General features: G+C 36.3%; 1 protein-coding gene across 1 annotated transcript in view; it reads right to left on the bottom strand.

Moving 5' to 3' along the window:
- The window catches only part of TRPC6 (transient receptor potential cation channel subfamily C member 6), an 81894-nt gene that overhangs the window by 50269 nt on the left and 7320 nt on the right, over nt 1-24305 (bottom strand).

Here is a 24305-nt window from a genome sequence, read left to right on the forward strand (position 1 = left end):
CTTTTTTCTAAAAATACTTTATGTTTTACCTTTGAGTAAATAATAGTGATATGAAGCATCTGGTCCAAGTTCATTGTACACAAACTAGTTCAGCTATCCAAAAAAGTGACCAGACCCATTTAGTGCCACCTCTACTTTCAGAACAGATTAATTTCCTACTGAAGCACCTTTTGTGTCCCCTTAAAGATGTGCAATGCCTGGCACTAGGAGAAGTATGTTAAAAATTTTATGTAGAATAAGGTGGATTATCTCACGTCTTTCTTTATGAGGTCTGCATGTTTTTAGGTATTGTGTTTTCTATTTCTCAAAACATTAGACAGTAATGAAAAAAGACTGTTGGGGGAAAAGGAAAGGCATTATAAGAGTTTGAAAAAATCATGCAGAAGAAAATAGACTTCTATCACCCATTACAAGAAAATTTACAGAAACAGTAAAGAATTCAGATCAAATTAAAAATAGCTTCAATACTGAATAAAAGGGAAAGATGAAATAAAGTGCAAACAGTGGAAACAACAGATGTAAAGGTATGACTACTCAGTGTTCCTTATAAAAACTGTTCAGTTTTACCTTTATCCTGATTAATGCATTTTGTATGGAGAATTGCTCAGTGGCCCAGAATTATGCACAAATACAAAACCTAGTGACCTTGTTATTGAGTCTTAATATATGAGTTATACTATTTCTTCCTGTCCTCTATTCATCAGTTTCTACTTTGGTCTCTAACTGGAGTCTTACAAACATTCTGAAAATTGGGTCAGAGACTTTAATAGAATTTGTTTTATTTATTTTTAGTTTATTCCACTCTCTAGAAAGGTCAGTAATAGCAAAAGTATGCTTATTTGCTGTGTCAGTCTCATCTTTTCCAATAAAATAAATGTGTTTTCATTGCTGTGGTAGGGAGAAAATAAGCTTAATACGTTACATCTGCGTCATCAAACATAACAGTCAATTTATCATGGTCTAACTCTTCACTGATCTTTTGCATAACTTTTCACTGCATCTCTGTTGAAATTGCAGCCTACTGTAATTGCTAGAGCAATCATGACAGCTTTACAATACTAAACCGAGGTACTGCAATACTGAGCAATAACGAACTCGCTGAAAGGATCTGAAATTTATTGCGAATTGATTACAGAAGAAAAACAATCCCAAGACAGAGACTACATATTTCCTTTCACTTCTGCTGACTCTGAGGTGTAATTTCTCAAGTTTTTGACTAATTTCCATTAATAAAAAAAAAGATAAGCAAACATTAAAATAAGGTAAGGAAGGGAAAATATTTTTAAATAAGTTAAAATTGGAAATAAACAATCAAATAATATGAAATATCAAACAATGACATGGAAACATCAACATGAATCTTCATTAGAGATTTTTTTTCCTAGATAAAAAAAGCCCCTGAATGAAGTCTGAGAGCCTTCTGAGTAGGACTTGCTGAACTGGCCCATAAAAAATTTGTTGGTTGACCTAAAAGTGTTGTGTTATCATACCACAGCTCTATCAGGAAACCCTGTTGAGAAGAAGGAACACAGTGTAAGAAATTTGGCTCAAAACTTACTTCTCATGCTGGCACCTGGATTATTCAAGGCACTTTAAAAAATGACAAGAAGGCAGTCAGTTGATTCAAAGGGAAAAAATGTTCTTTAAATAGGGAAGAGCATGAGAAAATTAAAGGAAATTACTCAAGAATACAAACTCAGTTTCCTGAAGCAGTGTACTGTGTTGGACAATACATTGCAAAACTGAAGTCCATGGGTGTCAGAGGCAGCTGGAATTTGGATCATACACACTTCAGGAAAATGCACTGTTGAGCCCTTTCTGGCTGCATGTCACCCTTCTCGTCTTGCATCATAAAATCAACAGAGCCTGGTTGAAGCTTTGGTCTAGCATAACAGGATTACACCAGTTCTACTCACAGCTGTAGAGATACTATTTATGGTCTCTGTGTGCAGTACAAAAAAAAAAAAAAAAAACAAATGAAAACAAAACCAGTGAAATAGCAGGTGGTGTAGCATTTTGGTCATTATTTTCATGTGAAAATGTGGGCAACATCAATAACATACAAGGAAGCAGTCTGAACATGCTGCTTTCTTAGACTGCCAAAATTCATTCTACTTTGTACCCAGGAAAGGCTTCTTACACTTATTCCAAATTCCACAAAAGTACTGAAAACCTGCAAGTAGACCCCCTGAGTTACTCTTTCAGGGGAAGTAAAGAGAAAGTAACTAAACTCCAAGAAAGAAACTTGCAGGTGTCACTACCTGGAACTTGGAACATCCATAATCTACTTGACTTTATATCTGTTAGCTGATTCTGTTTCCCAAAATAAGTAAAAATTCAAGCTGACTCTGCTTCCCTCAAAATAGCAGCAACTCAAATCTGAAACCTGCAGATAGCAAAGTAAAACATTATTTTCTAGTGAAACACTTTTTTTATGTGTGTGTGTTCTGAACTCCATTAGTAAGGAAATGAAAGGTTTTAGTTACTGCAGGTATGGAGCAAAAATCTGAATATTAACTTGGGATTCGCTGCAGGCCCATCAGTGCAAAATTTAAAAAAGTCTTAAGTGCTTTGCTCAGTGTCAGAAGGACATACTTTAATCTTGATCTTCAAGGTCACAAGCTAGTTGCTAAATTGCCATTTTTGTGCCTTAAAAGGAAAAACAAGTCTTGTGTCACATCCTTGGTGTTACTGGCCCAGAGATGTAACCCTCAATTTCTGTCTGCTTTTGCTTCTGGAAATAATGTAATTGTGTCACCAGATCCCCGAGCAAGTGTGCTTTTCCTCAGGCCTTTTTCAAAAGCAAAACTACTAGAAACTGAATAATATATATCATAAAACAAATCTGGAGTAAAATACAACCTTTTACATCTATGTGGCAGTAGACATTGCTATGTCTAGGGTAGATTTTTGTTGAACATTGTTAGAAGCTAAATAATGTTCCCAAATTGCCTGTTTTATTAGGATTAAAGAAGTATCTCCTGAATACTGCCTTGGTAAAGAACTAATAAATACCCTGTGTTTTGTGAAACATCACTTTTTGTGCTCTATTTCCTGAGCTTCTAAAATTGCTTTTGTCATGGATAGCAACAGCTCTTTGCATGAGGTACATGCCTGCGTACATCAAAGCCGCTTTTGACACTATACCTGAATAAAAACTCACGTCCATTTCATGTGCACTGAGTTCAATGATGCAACAGGAGGTATTTGAAAATAATATGCAAAATTAAATAAATATCACTCATTTTATGAGAAAGGTTTTGCCCTAATGATTATTTAGTCGCCTAATTCTTCTTTTGCTGGCTGCTCCACAGACACCCAGGAAGCCTCAGAAGATTATCAAGATTACAGGAATCTTGAGGAATTCCTCAAGATTAAAGAAATCTTGATTTATACCTCTATGAGCACCATCTGTCATAGTAACATTTTTTCAAAGATGACAATCAAACCCAGTCATTACCTATCACAGCTCTCTCTGGGTTCCCTATACATGCTCTGTCACCTCGATCCATTTTATGGCAAGGCTACAAGTAAGCATATTATGAAAACATAGGACTTATATGATCATTAATGACCTTAACTCTCTGTAGGTTTCATTTTGAGAGGTTTCAGAGAACATTTTCTCTTTAAAATGTTGCATCATCTCATTTCCAAAGTAACCAGCTCAATTTTTAGCTTAGCTCATAAAGGGACAAAATTCAAATCATCTGCCCTACACATGACCACTCCTTCTGGGATGACCTGCCTTGCTGAGACCTCTTGGCAGCAGCCACTTACCCAGGCCTTGCGGTGCCCAGGGTGAGTCAGAGCAGGGGAGACCTATACAGATGTAAAATTTCCTTTAGTAACACACTTCTATTTTTATTATCTTGCAGGTGTCCTTAGTATTGCCTAACTTCAGAGAGTAAAAACTGGTTGTGTAGGTGCATCCATGCGTGAGCACCTGCCAACACGATACAAGGTAACCCCATAAACACCCTGCCTGAACTTCTCTAAATATCAAGCTGTTTGTTAGAGGGCACTATAGGCTCCTTGCTAAAACTAGTACTGTACAAGAACAAGTAGCGTAATTGTTCCCAATGCTGAAGTCCAGATACTGACTGATAACTTGGGGGAAATATCAAAATATGTCATCAAATTCAAGCTTTAGCAGTGCTTCGTATGACTAAGTCTATAACTTTATAAGTGTTATTTCTAAATCAATGCTTTTTTTTTAATTACAACTCAGAGAGCAACAAGTTCCTTAGCACCTCTTCTTTTGATTTTAATTCTTAAATGCTCTTTAATAGAATTGAGTAAAGTGATCACTTTCCTTTGAGCAGCTGCAGAATTTCTGAAGGACTGCTCTGATGCCAGCAACTCTGCATAGAAGGACCAAATTAGCCTTTAGTCCTCATACTGTTACACATATTTCAACGCACCTGAGCAGAACACCCCAGGCATTTCCAAATAGTCCTTCAAAGGACTCAGAATGCTGATTCATTCACATTTCTGCTGCTAATGACATCTGGAGGGAGCTCTTTTGTCAAGCAGGCTCCCTCCTGCTGTGCATGGTCTATGTCACTACACTAGATTTTTCTGACTTTAGCTGCACAAAAAATCCACTAGTAAGAAACATACTGTATGTCAGTATGGTGTAACTTTCTCTAAAAAATTTAAACATTAGTCATTCAGCACAGTAGAAAAATAATCTGATGCTTTTAATGGAGTGTAGCCATGTTGACACCAGAACTGACTTGGAAAATGAGATAATATCTAATCATATCCATTGTGTGTGATACAATCTGATACAATTGATTTGACTAAATATAGATGTACACAATGCAGACATCTGCAATTGAGCTCGGCACCCCAAACCTCCAACACTGTTGATGGACAGAAATAAGCCCTTCCACAGCATGATTCATCGCCCCACATAAACATCTAAATTGAATTGCACATTAGAAGTGCCTATTTATCTCCACTGATTTAAAAGAGCTAAGCATGCCTAGTTGAGATGTAGATACCTACATATACTTCACTAAAGTTATCTGAGAAGACTAAGCCTTTTTCATGTTCTGATTCAGGTCTACACTAATTGGTCCTCTATTTCAAAAACTTATCTTGCCAAAATATTTAAATCATTCTGAGTATAACATTGCCACTGGAACCTGAAGAATACTAGTTTTTCAAACTGTGCCTCTTTATCTGTAAAGCAGAAGGCAGAGAATTATGCTTGAAGTTGTACCAGAAATTAGATTTAACACATGGATCCCAGAGGTTTACATAGGAACCAATGCCCTCTTAAAAACACTTTTCTGATTTTTAATCTAAGCTCTTGCAAAATATCAAATAATGTTGTGAAAATTCCCCACACAGCTGCATTTGTACCATGGCAGCATAAACTAGATAAAGCCAAACATCTCTTTGGATCTGATCCAAGTGTTACTGATGTGTGTGGGAACTAGTCAAAAAAGGTCTGAAAAATCCTGTGATGAGATGAAATAATACTATCTGTTTGGAAGAGATGAATCACTATCAAAATATCCCACCATCTTACTTTAGTTACCACACCGTATGAGAAAATCAACGTTAGTAAAACAAACAAAACAAATGAACAAACACCCATGAAAACCCAAAACAGGGATAAAACTCTTACTCTATCAAAGACAATGGAATTTTTGCTGTGCACTTTAATGAGTCTGGGATTTCACTGTATGACTTAGCTGTATGTCAAAATGACAACTTTGAAAAGACAAATATATTCTACTTTGGTGCATTACAAATTTTGCATATCACATTTTTGGTAGAAGCGTGTACTTGAGTTTAACCCTATAATTAAGATATAAATGTTCCAGATAGAGAGGATGAAGCTCATTCATTTCTCTTACTTTCAGCTTGTGTTCATTCACACTTGGTCTCATATTCCAAATGCAGTGAGTTGTTAGATTACAGGGAAGGCTAATGAGCTGCCTCTGGCACTCGGGGTCCTGAAAAGAATTATAGGCTTCAAGTTCCTGCACTACAAGTGATTTCCTAGGAAGATATAGACTCTACTCTTTTAATGCAGGAAACAGGAGTTGAAATAGTTGCTTTGTGCTTAGAATGGGACACATTATGTGAGGTTATAGAGAAAGAGAATGGTAGGTGCTTTCTGCTACGTACTGCATTGTCCTAGTCCTGTCCTTGGTTGCCTTCCAGCCAGAAGATGTACTTTCTTTCTTTGGAAGTCTCAAGACATGGGAGGAAAAGCTGAAGAAAATTGGAGTTCTTGGCTCTTTTTCTGATGTGAAGTTAAAGAGTATGGGTGGGACACACATCTGGGAACTGGCGTTGTATCTGCACTAAAAAATGAGGTGTGTTGGAGCCACGGAAGTGAACCAGTGCTGAACAGCCCTTGACTCCTTATTAAATCTTATTATTTATGAAAACAGGGTGGCAGCATTCAGACTAGCTAAAATTTCTACTGCCTGGGTTAACTCCTGAGTGGTGCATGGGAATATTTGGGAGTGCTCGTTGGCTTAGCCCAAAAACATACCAGACACCATGCTAACAATTTAGCAATACAGATGACCGAGTTCTGCTGCCCAGGAACATTCCCTAGCACTTATTAATTTATTCATACAGATACAGCACAAGAACTCTAGCAATTGAGCAGAAACCTGTTGTGTGAGATGCTGTCCAGACACATAAGAAAAGGCAGTACCTTTGTGATCAACAGGTTAACAAGGGAGACAAAAATATAAATTTATTTTCAGTCCCTAATACCTACTGATTCTGTTTGCAGGTGTTTTGTGAAACTCCTGGATACTCACGAAAAGTTGAAAAAGGCACATTTGGTTGCGAAAGAAAAATATGGAGAGAGCAGATGCCCAAGAATAACCCCAATAAAGCTCCTGTTTCCAAAACAAATAATAAACCTTGTATATCCCAGGAAACATCACTAGCTGAATGACAAGATTTCCCTCCCCCCATATATTTCCAAGGACAAGCAATGAAACAAAACAAAGAGAGGGAAAGAATGTTGTGCAGTTATTCATGGATTTGAGAGGAGAGTGAGACAAAAAACCCTGAGGTCTACCAGCTATTGCAAATGTATAATGTTTCTAAAACCAAAAGAGTCCTTCATACAAGAAGCAGTAGCTTTTCTTTCCAGTTTTCCTTAATTCCTTTTTAATCAATTCAGATTTACATCTATTAGAAAAAGAAATAGCCATCTGTTTTTTCTGGACATGCTGTTTGCAATGTAAAAATGTAAATATTATTTTACAATTAGAAGATGGTTGGGAGGGATCTGCACTAATGTGAAACTTGCAAAACCAGGAGGGAGTGGGAAGAATAGAAAATTAAAACAATTGAAAGAAATGGAAACTTCAATTGTATCTCTAAGACTACAAATATTTTATGATATATTAAGATATTTTCTAGAAAATTAAAGAAAATGAGGAAAAGTCACTCAAAATGGACAGCACAGCAATTTCATCACAACTAATGACAAAATCAGGATCATTTGGGTCTTTTGAATCCTTCTATGTAGGTAATTTGCAATCTTTCACCCCTTTGTGAAGGTAAGCACTGAGATGACTAGAAAAATAGAGCAGTAGAGAGAAAGAAAGGCTTTCAAAATGTTTTTAAATATGAAATCAAAGCAAAACTGCAAGGAAAGAAATGTTTTGGTGGGAGCAAAAGATTGTAATCAATATGTTATTGATAAGTAACAGTCCAGTGCCTTTATTATAGTGAAGGTAATGGTAGAATAGATCATAGACCTGTAATCACTGCAGATTCTCCCTTTCTTCATGCAGTAGAAAAAGACACATCAAAGTTCCTGGGCAGATACACTACTGGACATAAAAAATGACACTCTGACATCTGTATAACCTCTGTCTGCAGGCAAGCATTCACTCTGCTGACTTTCTAAGCTGGCCTGATGTGAACCCCCACCAACTGCAAAGCTGAGTAACCACAGCTAACCCACAAGTTCAGTCTGAGCCATCTGCCTTCCAGCTGAATGCATAGCCTAAATGCTGCACCATACCAATGGCATTTATGAGCTAACAGCAAGTTCAGGCCAAGCTGACATCCACATGTGAATATCTGTGCATATGTATTCATGTACAGGTTGTCTGTGGGAACAGTAAGCTATTTATACAATGCATATGAAATACCTAATTTTGTAGACAGCCAAAAATATTAGGTCATATATGCTGATAGTATCCATGAAATTAAAATGAGAATGGAAAGTAATTTCTTATGAACGCAGAGCAAGAGACTACTAAAAATTTTGAAGTTAAATTCTTGAAGTTCAATTTAGTATGACATTTTTATTTAAGCAAGGATCTTTCCCACATTTTTAACAGCATAGAGTGGATCTAAATTTGTTATACAGGAGTATAACTCCTTGTATCCCGTCACCACAGAATCTCATTGGTGCTGATGGTGTAATGATTTTGAGGTTCAAGAAACCTGCATTCACTTTTCAGGTGTGAATATACTGAAGTAGGAAAAAATTCTTAACTTTATCATTCTCACACTTCATTGGAATGTTGCTTATTCTTATGTTACAAAGAAACAATGGACATACAAATTCAAATCCAGCCTCATGTAATAGAAGTTACTTATATGAAAAGAGGAATACTGAACAATTTTCTGATGGGAGTCTTTCATACTTATCTGTTAAAAGCAGAGTTCTCATATAGTCAATCATATCTATGAAAATTGTAAACTAAAAAAACTAATTTTGAAATTAAAGAAAACTTTAAAAATTGAATCAAAATTATCTATAAAGTATTTGCAAATCTCTTCTACAGGGTTTGAAAGAGGGTTTTAAGTGGCTTCTCATGTTGGAGATACTACTCATAAAATGTGAGGGGCTTCCTAAGACACTTATATTCATCTAGCAAGTTTTTCTATCCTCCAGGACCAACTAAACTTTAGGCATTTGAGCCTTGCTTCTGTAATTATTTGCAGACTTTAGCTATGTCCTGTCTCCACATCTCCTTTCAGAATGTTTTCTCGTTTACCTGTTTTTAACAAGAGGAATGTACATATCACACACAACAGGAAGAAAACAATCTGTGTTTAACAACAAAAATTCCCATAAGAAACTTTTTCACAGCAGAAAGAAATATTTATGAACATATATACATCTTAAGCTGTGCAGGATACCTCTTTCAGTCATGATCTGGCTGCTACTTAATTCTGCAGGAAATCTCATTCCATGATCCTTTGAACAGAAGCAATTTCCATTTTCTGCAAACTGTAAAATTATGAAGGTAATGAAGAAGCTGTGACAATATGCACAGTGGGAGTGTGCTGCAGATACACAGAACTCACACTACACAAAGCCAGCCTAGAGCTACCATATCGGGAAGAAACTGGAGTTAATGAGTCTGCAGGACTCCTTGCAATGTCCCAGCACTCTGGGATACATGAAAAACGACTGACTGCAGCACTGAATTAAACATGGTACAGTAAAGCCACATCCTGCAGTACACAGCTACTACATGTTTGCAGCAATGTTGACTGATGCTGAGATGGTGGCTCTGCAAGAGCCAGCTCTGACTTGGCTTATGAGCTCCAATTCAGTACAAGCCACAGCATCTCCATCCAGAATGAGACGTCACTCACTGCAGAACTACGTCAAAATACAGATTTAAATTTCAGCACTACAAATGCAAAACTTCATAATTAGTTTCAATACACTTACAGATAAGAAGTATCTGTAGATACTTCTTATAGTAGAGGGGTACTGTTTAAAGAGTATTTTATAGAGGAGTTAATGGAAGTAAAACATCCACTAGATTGCACATCGCAGTGAAAGTATATACATAAAATTTAAAAAACTCATAAATTTTACCAAGAACTCTCAGAATAACTTTCCAATGAAATACTATTATAGAATAAATTTGTAAGTGTTCCTCTGGCCAATTTCTCTTTTTTTTTACTGCAACACATTTTTATTAGAGAGATTTAAGAACACATTTAAACCTCTATTGTACAACTATAAATACACTACCTTTCAATGTATTGTCAGAAAAGATTCTTTTCAATGGTTACATTGTGGCTATAATATGCAGGTAAATTAAACTGTCACAGAAGATTTATTTATTAAGACTAAGTCAAAACTAAGCATTGAGAAAACTGCAGTTATGGGTCCCTTCAAACTGCATATAAGAGCTGCTCTCCTGTAATGCCAAATGGAGGCAGGAGAGGGGTGGGGAGGATGGAAGTTGGGAAAGCACACTGTGATCCTGTAAGGGCATATGTCAGGTGCAGGGCTTTGCAAATGTGCATGGACCAGTTTAGACAGACTAAAAGAGCATCAGCTATTCTTTCAGGCTTTCCTTCTAGAATCAGCGTGGAGCAAACTAAAGTCCAATGGGAAACTTTTGGAGCAAGGAAAACCAGTATAGCAACAGAGGTATGGGGGGGATAAGACAGACCACTTGTCTCTTACTATCAACAAACTCTCTATTTACAACTTCCCCAGGTCAGGACTGGCTGAGTGTTTGGGGAACACATGCAGACACACAAATTTCTCTATCATTTGTTCTGTATCTTTCCCCATTTTAGAGCTAAAGAAAGTCTTCTTTTACAGAACAAAGAAATATGTTCTTTTAATTGGCACTAGCTGGTGCAGAGTATTTCACAATTTTAGTCAACTGCTTGTACAGCAGGCCTGTGAGGCTAATCCTCAGCTACATCTACACAGGTTAAAATGAATATTTCAGGTCATTAGTGCCAGTTGGCTGCTAGTAGCCCACAACTACAACCACTGTGCTCAGTTCAGTAAACTTTTACTGTTGAAAATAGAGTGGCTGCATGAAAACCAAAAACAGCAAACAGATCCAGCAACACTCCTAATTCCTAAACTGTGAAGGGAATTGCTTGAGAAACTGTAGATGGATTAGGCAAAAAGCACTCATGGGAACTTTCCAACTTGTTACTCACAAAGAAAAAATTGGTTAATGTTAACATGTCAACAACAGCCTTGTCAGAAGGGATGGTGAGGTTGTGCTGTTCCAAATCATGAAAGAAGGTAGCAAGACAGATATTGGAATTAGCCTTGACCTTCAGGAGAGCAAATGTTCAGAGACCTGCTTGGCAGTATCCTGTAGAAGGGCAAAAAGTCAAGGAGAACTTTGTCTTCAGGACACCTTCCTCAAAAGCATGAAAACAACCCTTCCTGGTATACCAAAAGTCAAACAAGCATTGTAGGAGGCCAGCATGGATGAATAACAATGTCCTGAGTGCAAGTGTAAAAAGGAAGCATAGGGATGATGGAATAACGAGGAAGCTATTTGATTCAATACAAAGATACTGTCCAAATACACATGGATGGAGTAGGTAAACCAAAGTTTGTGTAAAGCTACAATTAGCAAAAGATATGAAAAGCAACTATAAATGCTTCACTAAGCTCACTCTAAGACAAGGCTGTCAAAGAGTATACATCTGCCCTGAGTTGAAAAACTTCACGTATTGAAGAAAAACAAATAATGGTCTCTATCTGGTTCAGAAACCCCCAAAATCAAAATCACATCAACTCACAGTATTGAAATCCCTAATGAAAGCTTCCAGCTTGTACGTGTACTGTATATCTTGAGATGTAACTTCAAAATATTTCAGTGTTGTTCACACTTGAAGGTCACCATTAACTTTCCTTGAAGTTATTACACTTGTAATTGAAAAAATATATCTAAGTGAGTAGTGAGTTGCTGACAGACTAGTAATTACAATTTTTAGATTCAGGATAAAATTTTGACCAAATGCACATAAAAACATACTGTCACAATCAGGCAACTTTATCAAACCTTGAAGCTTAAGAAATTCGTTCAAAAGTCACAGAATTGTAAATCCAATGTCAGATACAAAAAACTGAGGACATTTATTTCTGCAGTAGTTATAATTGCCCATACAGTAAGTTATTCTAGAAGTGGTGTTACAAAATGAGCATCCATAATCAGAAAGACTAATCTTCCTCATTTTAAAATAAATCTACTAATTGGAGGGCTTTACATGTGTGAAAAAATGGGTTTTTAAATTTCATAATAAGTTGGTCTTAAAAGAAAATGTTTCTCGATGTTGTCCATTTATATAAACCTTGTCAAACTCTACTCTCTTCCCACGGGGAATGGAGCCATAAATGCCATAAATAAGGGTAATCTTCAGATGGTGCAAACTGTTACAAGACTGCTGATCTTTTCCCAGTTATGCTGACATGAATAAATGTCCCATTATGACCACAGTATTTACCTACCACTCACTTTTATTGCATTTATGACATTGCCTGTACCATTATCCTACAGAATTGTTTCTATAAATTGACAGGAACTCTAAAGATAACCATAAAGAGGCCTGAACTCTCATCAAAGAAAGTGGATAACACTAAGTTATTTTTTTGTAGTTTTGCAAATTAGAAATCATCCAGTCATACTTAACTACTAAAAATGCAAATTGTTAAGGTTCTCAAATCAAAACACAACATCCCTCACAACACACACACAAAAGGCAGTTTAATCAGTAAGACTGTAAGTCATCCAGGTAATCGAGAATTCACACAGCCTGCAAAAGAAAAAGTCAACTACTAAATATCTGGAGAAGTGCAGAAAAAATATCACAATTTTTATAACTAAAAATGAAGTGTTGCATAAATACAGCAATACCCAGACAAATCCAGTTTACCTGCAATAAACAAACTGCAGAGATGTGAGATGGCTAAATTAAGATGAAACTTACTTCTCTATAAAACACAAGTTTCAAGGCTACTTCGGGAGAACTATAAAACTACAGCGCTGGTGTTCCCATTTCCACTGTCATCTGTAAGAACAGCTGAAGTAGATACTTCAACAACTTGACTACTGCCAAGATACACCGTGTTTTTAAAGACTTTCTCAGATATATCTAGGTTTGCTTCTTAGTGCTTAAATACTCCCATTTGCTCTTTGAAATTAATCCAGTGGACGATTTTTTTTTCCTGTAATCAACAGTGCTTATTATCAATTTCTTGTTCTTCAACTAGGCAGGAAACATTGTGATTCTCCACTACTCGGTGCTGACATGTTTGAATCATCTCAGGTAGCAAAAAGAAAGCATCAGTGTTAAATTTATTCTCATTCTAGTATTTTACAATCAATAAAACCTCTGAGCAGATAAAAGTCCTACTGCTCATCTATGCTAAATCAACTGTCAATCTCTATTTACGCAAATCAATTTATATTTTAACCCCTTAAATCTCCAAACCTGACAAGTGCATTAAAGCCTTATAACATGCTTTATAAAATCCACATACAGAAACAGGTTAGCTCAATATATTTGTACTACTGCCATGACTACCCATCCTTCTATCAAATCATATGAATACTGTTCACTAACTTTAAATGCTGGAACTAGATTTTTACATCTTTCAAAATTTCTAATTCATATTATCATTAATGTGCAAACAAATACTACAGAAAACTTAATTTACTGCTTCCAAATGTAATAAATCATAGACAAAAATAAATATCAGCATAATTAAAATATTTTAGAAGCACTGAATTCCGGAATCATGTTCAGGAATGTGATATAATATACACAGTAGGAAAATTAAATGAATTGTTTTAATATATTTAAAGCTATGTTTTTGTTTAAGGTCTGTATAATGAATATACTACACATCTGAAACTAGAAAAAAAATTTTTGTAGAAGCATGAGAGTAGTAAAATATCAGAATGGGTTCTTTCCCTTTCCTTTACTGTTACTGAATTCTAAGTTCATAAAAGAAACTGTTCTTTTCACCTTAGTTCCATTAAAAACATTAAGACAATCACAAGGTCGACTGCTTTGTGAATTGGAGTGGTCTTAAGGTTGAATACACATTTATTGGTAAGCTTAAATAATTTCCATTTTCATATTACTTACACTGCTCCCTACACCTTTTCTGTACAGATGAATGCAAAAGCTTACAGAACTGACTTAAGTTCGTAGAATCACATTTGTCAAAACAAACTAATAGTTATCAAGTGCCTTGTAGTCCACTCATTTTTAAACTACTAACAACAATTCTTTCATGCATTCCTGGTTCAAAAACTTACCCAAATAAAAGAGTTGTGTATGCAAAAGGTGGAAAATACCTCTTATTCTACAGCCCACAAGGTTGGCTACCTTGGCCACTTTTTTATGAGAGAGACATGCTCTTATCTTCTCCCTGTCCCTCTCTGCTGAAGGGTATTCTGCCAGCAGTGCCATGCATTTCCTGAGCTCAGAAGCTGCAAGGCCCCTCAGTGATACCATGTGATGGGGAAGGAGAAGAAACTCCTGACTGCCTTTACACAACTCATACCATGTAAGGTCCAGCCACCATCTACTCACAGAACTCTTCAGCAGATGAGGAGGAACATGAAATTATATTAACAGGATAACACAAGCTTGTCCTGGCGTTGACAAGAGCTCTGCTAATCTCTCACTGCCTTGACCATTTAATGACAAAGTGTAATTTCCTTAAATTCCATTTAATGCCATCCATTTTCAAATGCAGTGGAAGTGAAGATAGAAAAGAGTGGGGAAAAAAATGAAAAAATGGTTAATTGAATGAGAGGAAACACACCTACATGGTTTATCCACAAACCCTAAAGTGTACAACAAAAACCAGTGAGCCTGTAACAGACATATTGCAGATCAACATGCCTTCCAGTCACCACTGAACTAGCACTCCAACATAAGAATAAATTATGCTTTAATCAGATTTGTCATCTTCCAGGTTGTAGCCAAAAACTGAGTATTTCTTTTATCCTCAGATCTATTCAGTCTCTATTTATTTCTTGAGAATCTGACTACTAACACCAAATGTAGCTGAAATCTGAGAAACTGAGAACTGCAGATATGAAATATAACAACCCTAAGATCTTATCAAATAACATCAATTCCTAGGTATAGTCCCCAAATTCAGAGTTTTTCACGCTGAAATATTATTCAGAGCCTTTTTTTTTTAATTTCAGATCACATTCTTTTTTATAAATATATCTTTCAAGCTATTCTTCTTTGTGTATCTCTCACTTATCTCTACCTGTCATGGGTGAGGGCTCTGAACTGAAGAAAACTGCCAATAAAATAAGGACAGGAGAAAAATATGGATATTAACATCATAGACCATCAATGCTGAATACATGCCTCATGACTGAAGGAGAACTAGAATAATATGGCAAGTTATCAGTGGATGTAATTGTGGATAAAAGGGACTGGATATGAAATGAAAGCCATGTAAACAACCGATTAGGAAAATGACAACTGACAACCTCAGGACTACTCAGAGTACAGGAAAAAGCACTAAAGGTCTTTTAAAGGTCTGAAAAGAGCAACAGGAAAACCTGTTGGAATTGGATGAATGATTAAGGTCTAGTGACAGAGAACTCCCTTCTGCAGAAGCAGCATGTACATTTTCTGCTCAGCACCTGAGGAAGAATGAACAGTATGTTGTCTCTGCTTTGCAAAAAAAGCAGAAGAGAGCATAACTATACTCAAGATAGTAATTAACCTAGAGATAATTGCGTTTCCCGTAACACAGATATGCAATAATATATCAAATACAACTGAAAAAAGGTAATGGGTAATATTATTCTAGCAGTCACATTTGACTGATTCAAGAACTTAACGTGTATCCATTTGTTCATTCATTATACTCTGTAGCACAATGAAATGTATCCATCACCTAATATGAATCTTGGTCTAACCACGTATTTCTACAAAATTAAAATTTCACTGAAAAACTGCATTTATAACTCAACCAATGATGAAATGCTGGCGCTAACTACCGACTCTGTTTTTTAACAGCTTCAAAGAGAACTCTAGATTTAAACAAATTTTTCCTTCTTCGATAAAATAAAGATTTGCACAATAAACACCACTCATGTACAAGAGATCTTTTTTTTCCTCCTCTGTTTGTGGGGAAAATAATGAAATGGGCCTATATATACTCTTCCTGCATCTGTGCTAGAAAAAAGTCTTTTCATTATGTAAATGTGATGATGTATTGCTAAGTAAATGGGAGAATCCATGCAATATGATAAAATTTACCTTAAAACTGCTTAAAAACAAAGCAATATTCAACAAAAAGAACATAAATGCTGTGACTCAGAAGAAAACTAAGAAGAGTTAAAAATTCCATGAAAAAAGGAGGGAATGAAGTTATTTCTGCACTATCTGTTGCAAAGTGGGTTGAAAAAAATATACTTTCTACATACACACACACACACACACACACGAATTCCAAATAAATTGGTGCAATATTACTTCAGGATAAAGAAGAGCTCCTGTAGAAGAGCTTAGCATTTCAATGTGTGCATACCTAAAAGGCAAAACAATCTAAAAAAAGGAATTACTTTGGTTTACTTCTAATATTTGTAATTACTGTTATTAAAAATTAATTCCTTTATAAGAATAAAGAAACAATTATGTTTATTGTTCCCTGCTATGCACAAATAAAGTACTTGGTATCATGACCTCAGTGACACTTTCAGTGAAAACAGAATTGGTGGCAAGTCACTCACGCAATTCCATCGGGAAAAGATCATTTGCCTTTCTCAGACCTGACATGTAATGGTGATTCCATTACATGGTACAATGTAAAAGATATGATCTGATTTGATAGATCAGAGACATAAAATGAGACCTTTAACAGTTACTGCTACTTCATAATTGCAGAATATTTTCCTGTGACATTTGTAAAATTTAAAGAATCTTCTCCACCCCCGACCGCTCAACAAAGATTATAAAGCCCTGGCCTCCATTGACCACCCTGTTACCTCTGATCCCACAGAATAGCAGAAATCCATGAGCTAGTTAGCATATGTGAAGATATCATTAGCTGTTGTTGCTCTCCAGTTAGGTAATAATAATAGAACACAGAGAGTCTTTTACAATTACTTGACTAAGACTTATTATAGCTAAAATGAAATCAAGGGGTTTGCTTTCACAGGGGAAAAATAAAGTTTCAGAATATACAGAGAAAACCTTGAGACCCTTATCTTCAAGAAAAAAAAACATAAGAAACAGGTAGAAGAATGGTTCCGACTTGCTGATATTTTTCTGGCAGGTAGCAGTTGTAGATAGAGATTTCTGTTCTTCCTGAGTTGAAACAGGTCTTGCAACTTGGTCTTTGATACCCCACAAATGTACCTTACCACTAAATAATTTCCTGTGGTGAAATATAGACATGAGAAATCTTCCTAAGAGGTATTTATTCAAACTGACACATAACCACAGATTTAGGAACACTGACATTCAAATGCAAGGTGAATACCAACCAAAACCAATTTTCCTATAGTTCTACTTACTAGCAAATTATATGGTTTTCCAACATACTCCAGAGAAGAACTATAATTTAATTAAAACCTTTTTAGTTACATAGTGTTAAGTGATAAAGAATGATGATTCTAACATCCAGAGAATTCAGTGAACCAAAGCAGAATAACAATGCACAGCATTTTTTAGCATAAAATTGCATGTACACTAGCAGTTAAGAGCCATCCAATAGTAGTTCTTTGGGATGGAAGGAAACTTTTCTGCTGGAGAAACACACTAAACCAGGAAAAAAAATTATAATCAAAGTGGTCTTTTCATTTATTTGGTGGTGAATACAGGTTCTGAACATGAAAAGCTTTCACGTGGAATCCTTCTTGCTTGTCTAACTGTCTAACTTCACTTATCAGATTTTAATCAAATACATTAAAATGAAGCAGAGAAGGGGAAGCTCTGTTACTTGAATCTAAAAATTTCATGGTGTAGAGAAGAAAGCATTCATATAGTTGTTTTGTAACTCCAAATGAAACGCACCCCTTTGCATCATCTCCACAGTACAATTAGCTATATTTTCCTACTGAAAGGAGACAGAACTGTAGTTTTGGTCACAACTGCTTTGCCTGAGCTGGTCCCTTGAAAGAACATCATCAGCCGAACACAAATAAGCAGATACACCCTGAATACTGCTGACTGCCAAGGGAGTCGAGTCACATACACATTGAGGGAAAGAGTTCAGCTGAGAGCTGAGACTGTCCTCTATACAACATCCGAGGGGGAATTCAAAAGCAGTTAACATTGAATTGACTCATGTATGATTTATGGTGGCTTCAACAAGCCAAATGTAAACATTCTTACTTCAGACATAATGAAACAATTCTGATCAAAAAGTAGAAGGTGAATACTTCTGAGAACAACACTGTCAAGACTTATTTGGAAAAAAAAATTGAAATACTAATTTTTTTAACCATGAAAACAGATACAAAACCAATAATATTTTACATGAACTGAAATTCAAACTTAATCAGCTTTCATTTTTACATAGGAGTTGGGAAATGGGAACACAGTCTTCACATATATATTCTCTATCAGAAAAATTAAATTGTTCTGCTTTGCCAAGTCTATAAGGTAATAGAAGGGGGGAGGGGGGAGACAAAACATGCACTTTCAGAGTTTTACTTAAAATTTTTGTTTACTTAGAAGTTGGGTTTTTTTCTTCATGATCCTCTTGTAAGTGTTATATTGTGTACTCTCTGGAGCAGCAGTAAGTGCAGAAATGTGAAGAACAGAGAATCATGCTCTCATGCAGCAGTAATATTCTGGAATATACAGCTAGTCTAGTCAACATATCATTTCTCTAGATGCTGCATATGAAATGTGTCATGAAATTAGTTTCACTGCCTCTCTCCCCCACTCTGTGACATCCAGCTCCAGTGCATAAGAATATACAGCAGCAGCTTCACATGGTTTTGCTTTTTCTGGAAATTACCTTGAATTTTTAGTAAACTGTTGCTTGATGACTGGGAGACAGGCAGAAAAAACAGCATTCTTATTTTGTACGTCCCTAACTTTCTAAATTAATTTTAAACATCCCTTCTAGTTAAAGCATTTTTAGCACCCTGCCTTTTTTTTTTTTTTGTAAGTATTAAGCAGTCATAATTTGATATTTACTACCTCTTACATCTCAGAACTCAGAACTGGTATTTTCAAGAATACAGAACAGCAATAGATGCTTTCTTGGTTTTTTCTACCATCTATCTCAGTCTTGGGCTCAGGGATTACCAAACAGAGCAAGAGGTAAGGTGATCCAATCTTCAGGCAAGACAGTGATACTTGTAAGTACATTCCACTAATGACCCATTGTCTATGCTCAGGAAAAATGTTTTAAGTACAGTAACATGAGAAAAGGTCCAATGAGCATTACAAAAAAATATGTTTACCTAGTACAAACAGGCGTATAATGTGATGATAAAGTTACAATGATCTTGACCGCTTGCTGTCATCACACAGCAGAGCACTACAACCCCAGTAGATACAGAGGCAGGATCCCAGACTTGCATTACACACCGAAAGAATCATCCCACACCCTTACAAGCAGCAGAACTCCTTCTGTGTCTGGATGTGAGCTTCCAAAGATGGGCGCACTTGAATTTTCTGGCAACATTCAGCACTACAAATCTTGTTCCATACTTCTTACCATAAAGAGCAGTCAGCTGTACTGTACCACTGCCCAGGGGCTGTCTGGCTGGAAATTCATATTTGGGGAAACATTTACCCTCTTCCAGTATAATATTGATAGATTGAAAAGAACTATTCCAGATATAGAAATTATTCAGAAATTACATCTCACTCAGAAAAGACACTTTGAGGCTGCATCTGTCATGTAATTCTGATTTCCCAAAACAGCCCTCATGTCTCTAAATGTGACTTTTATCTTTGCTGTCTTTCAGGCCTGAGGAAAAAACATTATGCTACCCTTCTGATTAGTAATGGGTAGGATCCTTCCTTAAACTCCACAGACAGTCACTAGCCACCTTGAAAAAAACAGAAATCTGTATATATGTCAATAATTTATTAATGGAAGAAAATAATTTTGTATGAACAGACAGGTCACTAAGACATTGAAAATTAAGATTTTTATTCATTCCTGAACAGAAAATGTTCCTGTTTTCTATGCAAACTCAATGTAAATTTTATGCAATTAATGTTTTAAAATTTTAAATAATTGTAGAGTAAAATCTTGCTTACAGCTGAGGTACATTCTCAACTTCAACTTGTACTAGCCTGCATGCAGACTGCAGAAACATTAAATTAATGAAAGATGATGTCAACAAGCCATGTGTGGAACTCAAGATGAGAGAATGCAATCCGACATCACAGAATATTAGGAAACAGCCTTAATTGTAGGAAATTCTATTTTGACACAAAATTACATCACCATTGATGATATTACTTTATTGTTCACAACCAACTGGAAAATCAGGAAAGAATACACAAAAGTTTACAAAATATTTTGTGATGCTTATGGAATCTACCATTATGATTTATTTCTTTCCAAAAAATCAGATCCAATACTTTTGCCAATTGTAAGTAAAGCTTTTAGTAAAAATGGAAAACTATGCATTGTTTGTCTCAATTTTTAATTTAAATTAGAAACATAATTACTTTTGTCAAATGATAAAGCCATTCAGGTCTACATTTATATCACATTCTTCTTCCTACCTTTGCTTGCTAATGCAGTACAGAAGATTTCATGATTAACACAAAGTATTCCTCTTAACTCTCTTCTCTCAAAAAAAATGTAAGTCCAAATGTTGTATAGTTCAGTAGTCAAAGGTCAGAAAATCCATCTATAAATACATGTCTGTCAGAATTTAGCCTTGATCAAATAAATACATGCTGATTTTCACTGTATATTTCTCATTTTCATTGTCCTTAAATAGATCATCTTCCTTATATAACTTATCAATCATTGAGTTACACTACAACAGAAACAGTGAAAGATAGGACAAAATATACATTCAGGGATATGAAGACTGAGGATAGCATTCTCCACAGGCATATGGACATGAATTCCACTGAAGTTAGCACCAGAGCATCTGGATGTTGAGTGATATAGATTTGCCATTCATCAACACTCCTTCCACAATGTTTTATTCACCTGTATGATTCACCTAGTCCTGAAAGAGATCTGATGGATCTTCCAGGTCCCTTCAGGGTTTGTCCCTTTCGTGTAATAGAGAAGAAGCCCAGACCACAAGGTCAGGTTGGATGTTTTTTTTCAGATAAATCTCTTGGCATCTCCTACGTTTGCTGCCACTGCTGCCTCATGAGCAGCAATCTTTAACTAAAAGTCTGAAGACCACTTCTGAGATAAAGGCAGGCACCAGCAAGATTTCTACTTTCCAACCCCAAATAATGTGACTAAATCAAAAGCAAAAGAAAATTGTAAAGTTCCTGACATTTTTACTAAAATGTAAAGGATTTGAAAACAAACCATGGATGGATTTGGAGTTTCTATCAATCCTAGTATGCTTTACCCACAATATGGAATACCCAGAACCTGATCTAGAAGTTCAAACTCATGAAATCAGGAACTGGTGAACTTAGGAATATGAAGCAATCAGGAGCATACATCACCAATAACAGAAGTGCTCCTAAGTTCCTGCATCTTCCTTCACACATGCATGCCTGATGCCCTTGGGGTGAAACCTGGACATGCACCATCTCTCCTATCCACCACTCAAGTTTCAATGAAAAGGAAATACAGACAGGAATTGCACCATAACCTCCTGAACCTCCTGCAGTGAGTGTCTCTATTTCCCCTCCTTCTTGATGTGGACCTCCACACCTTTTCTGACCCTCTAGAGATATCAATACCTGTATGCAGGGAGTGAGAACACTTGTCATGGACAGAGGCTGAAAAAGGCACACACACACCCAGCAGTGCTGCCAGCAGCATCTTCTTCATTCATCCATGGAGTCAAGTCACAAATCCTGCATGAAACCAGACAATCCACAAAGGAAATTCCTTCCCTTTAAGGTATTATTAGTGCTCTCACTGATAACCAGTGTAATTTTTGCTGTTTGTTAGATTTGATGTAAAATCAGTAACATAGAAACCTATGGGGTCATGAAAGATCCTCAGATAGCTTTGTAGGACAAGAGGCATTAGCCTTGCTGTCTCTGTAAATCCCTGCCTAGATTATTTTTTTAAGTTTTTCTTCCTGATAGGCATTAAATGCTGATGTTAATTCTGGGGTGGAAGGGGCTGTGGGGTAAGAAATCCCAGTGTATATTTTATATGTCAACTTGTTAGGTATTGTATTTTATTATACAAAGCAGTGATGAAATTTCGCTATCACATCATTTGCTGTTTACCAACCTATGCACTCACATCAGATGAGCTAAATGATTTAAACCTCTAAAATTCCTTTCTGAAGAAACATGGAGAACATTAACTTCTATAGCTTTGTACCATGGGCAGCATTCATTCTGCAGACCTTCTGTAGATACTGCTATTGCTGGCTTTTTTGTTAACAGTGCCCTACAAAATCTTTCAAATAATACAGACTGTATCTTCAGAAACATAAGTCCCTCTCCCCTCCTAATTTTTGGTAGTTTTATTTGTTGCTTAGATGTCAGTTCAAGATACTGCTATTCTTACTCCACCATATCTGCCATGTTGCTGTAACTCCTTAGCCTTCCCTGGCTAAGTGGAGCAAGAGGCTGTTAGAAACTCTCAGCCTCACCAACATCCAAGGGACTTGAACAGTTATACAAATTACAGCCCAAGATTTCTAGAGATTTTGATGTTGTGTTTTAATTTTTAAGATCCTGATGTGAGAACAGCAACATAAAGCCATACAAAGCATCTAGTATCCTTGAAAAGTTTCATCTATGCCCACTACTTGAAAATAAGTCATATTAGTTAAGTTTTGTAAGCACTACTGCTCTTTGGTTGTATTTTTTAGCTCAGATTTCTACACTTAAAGAGAGAGAGAAAAACAAAATCGTGTATTGCATGGGGAAAAGTAGGATTCAAACACTCACTTGAGAAAAGTGCAAGAGCAGCAGTCTTCAAAAACTATTGAGAAATCAATAGGAAACTTGTTCTTAAAGGGAGAGGAATAGAGGATCTAAGGAGAGGAAGAGTCATTGTTGCCTTCCCCTAACCTGTCCTTTGCATCTGATTTGTCAAGCTAATTAGGTAATTCACTCACCAGTGGAGCAAGATGATCCTATGGATAGCCTGAATCCTCTGAGTGACCACCCTAGTCTATGTGCTCCTACAGGACAGAGGAAAGCAAAACACAGGCAGTGGACAGGCTGCAGGCAGATCCATGAGCATACAGATTCATCCTTCAGGGCTTGAGAGTTCTCAGAGCACAGGATTTCTCTTTGAATAAGCACCACTAGTATAATACATATTCATATTAACTTTTAAAAATTCCTCTCCTTCGTGTCTCCCAATAAAGCTCTTAACCTTTCAATTACCATTTCAAAATCTTTCTGTACTTAATATACTTGCATCATTGTAGTTCTACTTGAATTAACTACAAATTAATAAGTCTGGAAAGAAAAAAAAACAAAAGAAACATATTTTCAACTCATGCATAACCCAAAAAACTTAGCAAGTGCAGATAGTAAATTAGAAATGTCTGTTACATGTGATATTTCATTAGGAAAAATTTTAAAACACTTGAAAATCAAAAGTAATTTTAGATTTGCTTAAGGAGGTAAAGCATAAAACTAAAAATTAACAGAGTGGAATTAAACTAGTATAGAAAATCAAAAATTGCATTGCAAAACAGAGGGAAATTTGGTTTATAGTCTTCAGTCTTGAAAAACAGTTAGCTAGTAAGCTTATAGAAGTTTACTATGTTTTCTGAAAGAATTACCAAAAAAAAAAATCATCAATACAATGGTTCTGATCTCAAATAAATCACTAAATATGGTTAGAAACTCGTGACTGCAAACATTGGCCCATACTGCAAATGCTTAGAAAAAAAACTAAAATCCACTTTTTTAACTAAACCCTGGATTATCCATGGCATTAAGCTACCTGTGTGGTGGGACTTGCAAGTTAAAACGTATTTCTCTCTCAAGCTCTGCTGTTCCATGTGGGACAGATGCAGGAGCCCACTGCTAAGTGATCAGACATATCAGACACTGTCCCTGACACAAGCCCTCACTCGTAAGTGGGCTTCTGCTACATGTCACTAGGGCGTGGGCACATAGGGAAGGGAATTCACTTTCTCACACCACAATTAGCACAGAAATGCTAATTGTGACATTCACAGCTCGTGCCTCAATGGCACTGACCTTCCAAGTTTCATTATGCCAGTTTCCAAAGTATCCTCCCACAAGCTGCACTTCAGCTAAAACTATTTCCTAGATTCACGCTGGTGGTACTGATGTTAAGTTCTCCTGTGATGTGCCAGGTGCTGTAGAGGTGTTTGGCTGACACAATCCATGATTTGAAGCATTGCTGTTGTAAGAACTGCTCTCTGCTGCCAAACACGCAGCAGCTGGAAAGCTGACAGCTGGAC

The sequence above is a fragment of the Manacus vitellinus genome, unplaced genomic scaffold, assembly GCF_001715985.3.
Source record: "Manacus vitellinus isolate BGI_N305 unplaced genomic scaffold, ASM171598v3 scaffold_2_pilon, whole genome shotgun sequence".
Lineage (NCBI taxonomy): Eukaryota > Metazoa > Chordata > Aves > Passeriformes > Pipridae > Manacus > Manacus vitellinus.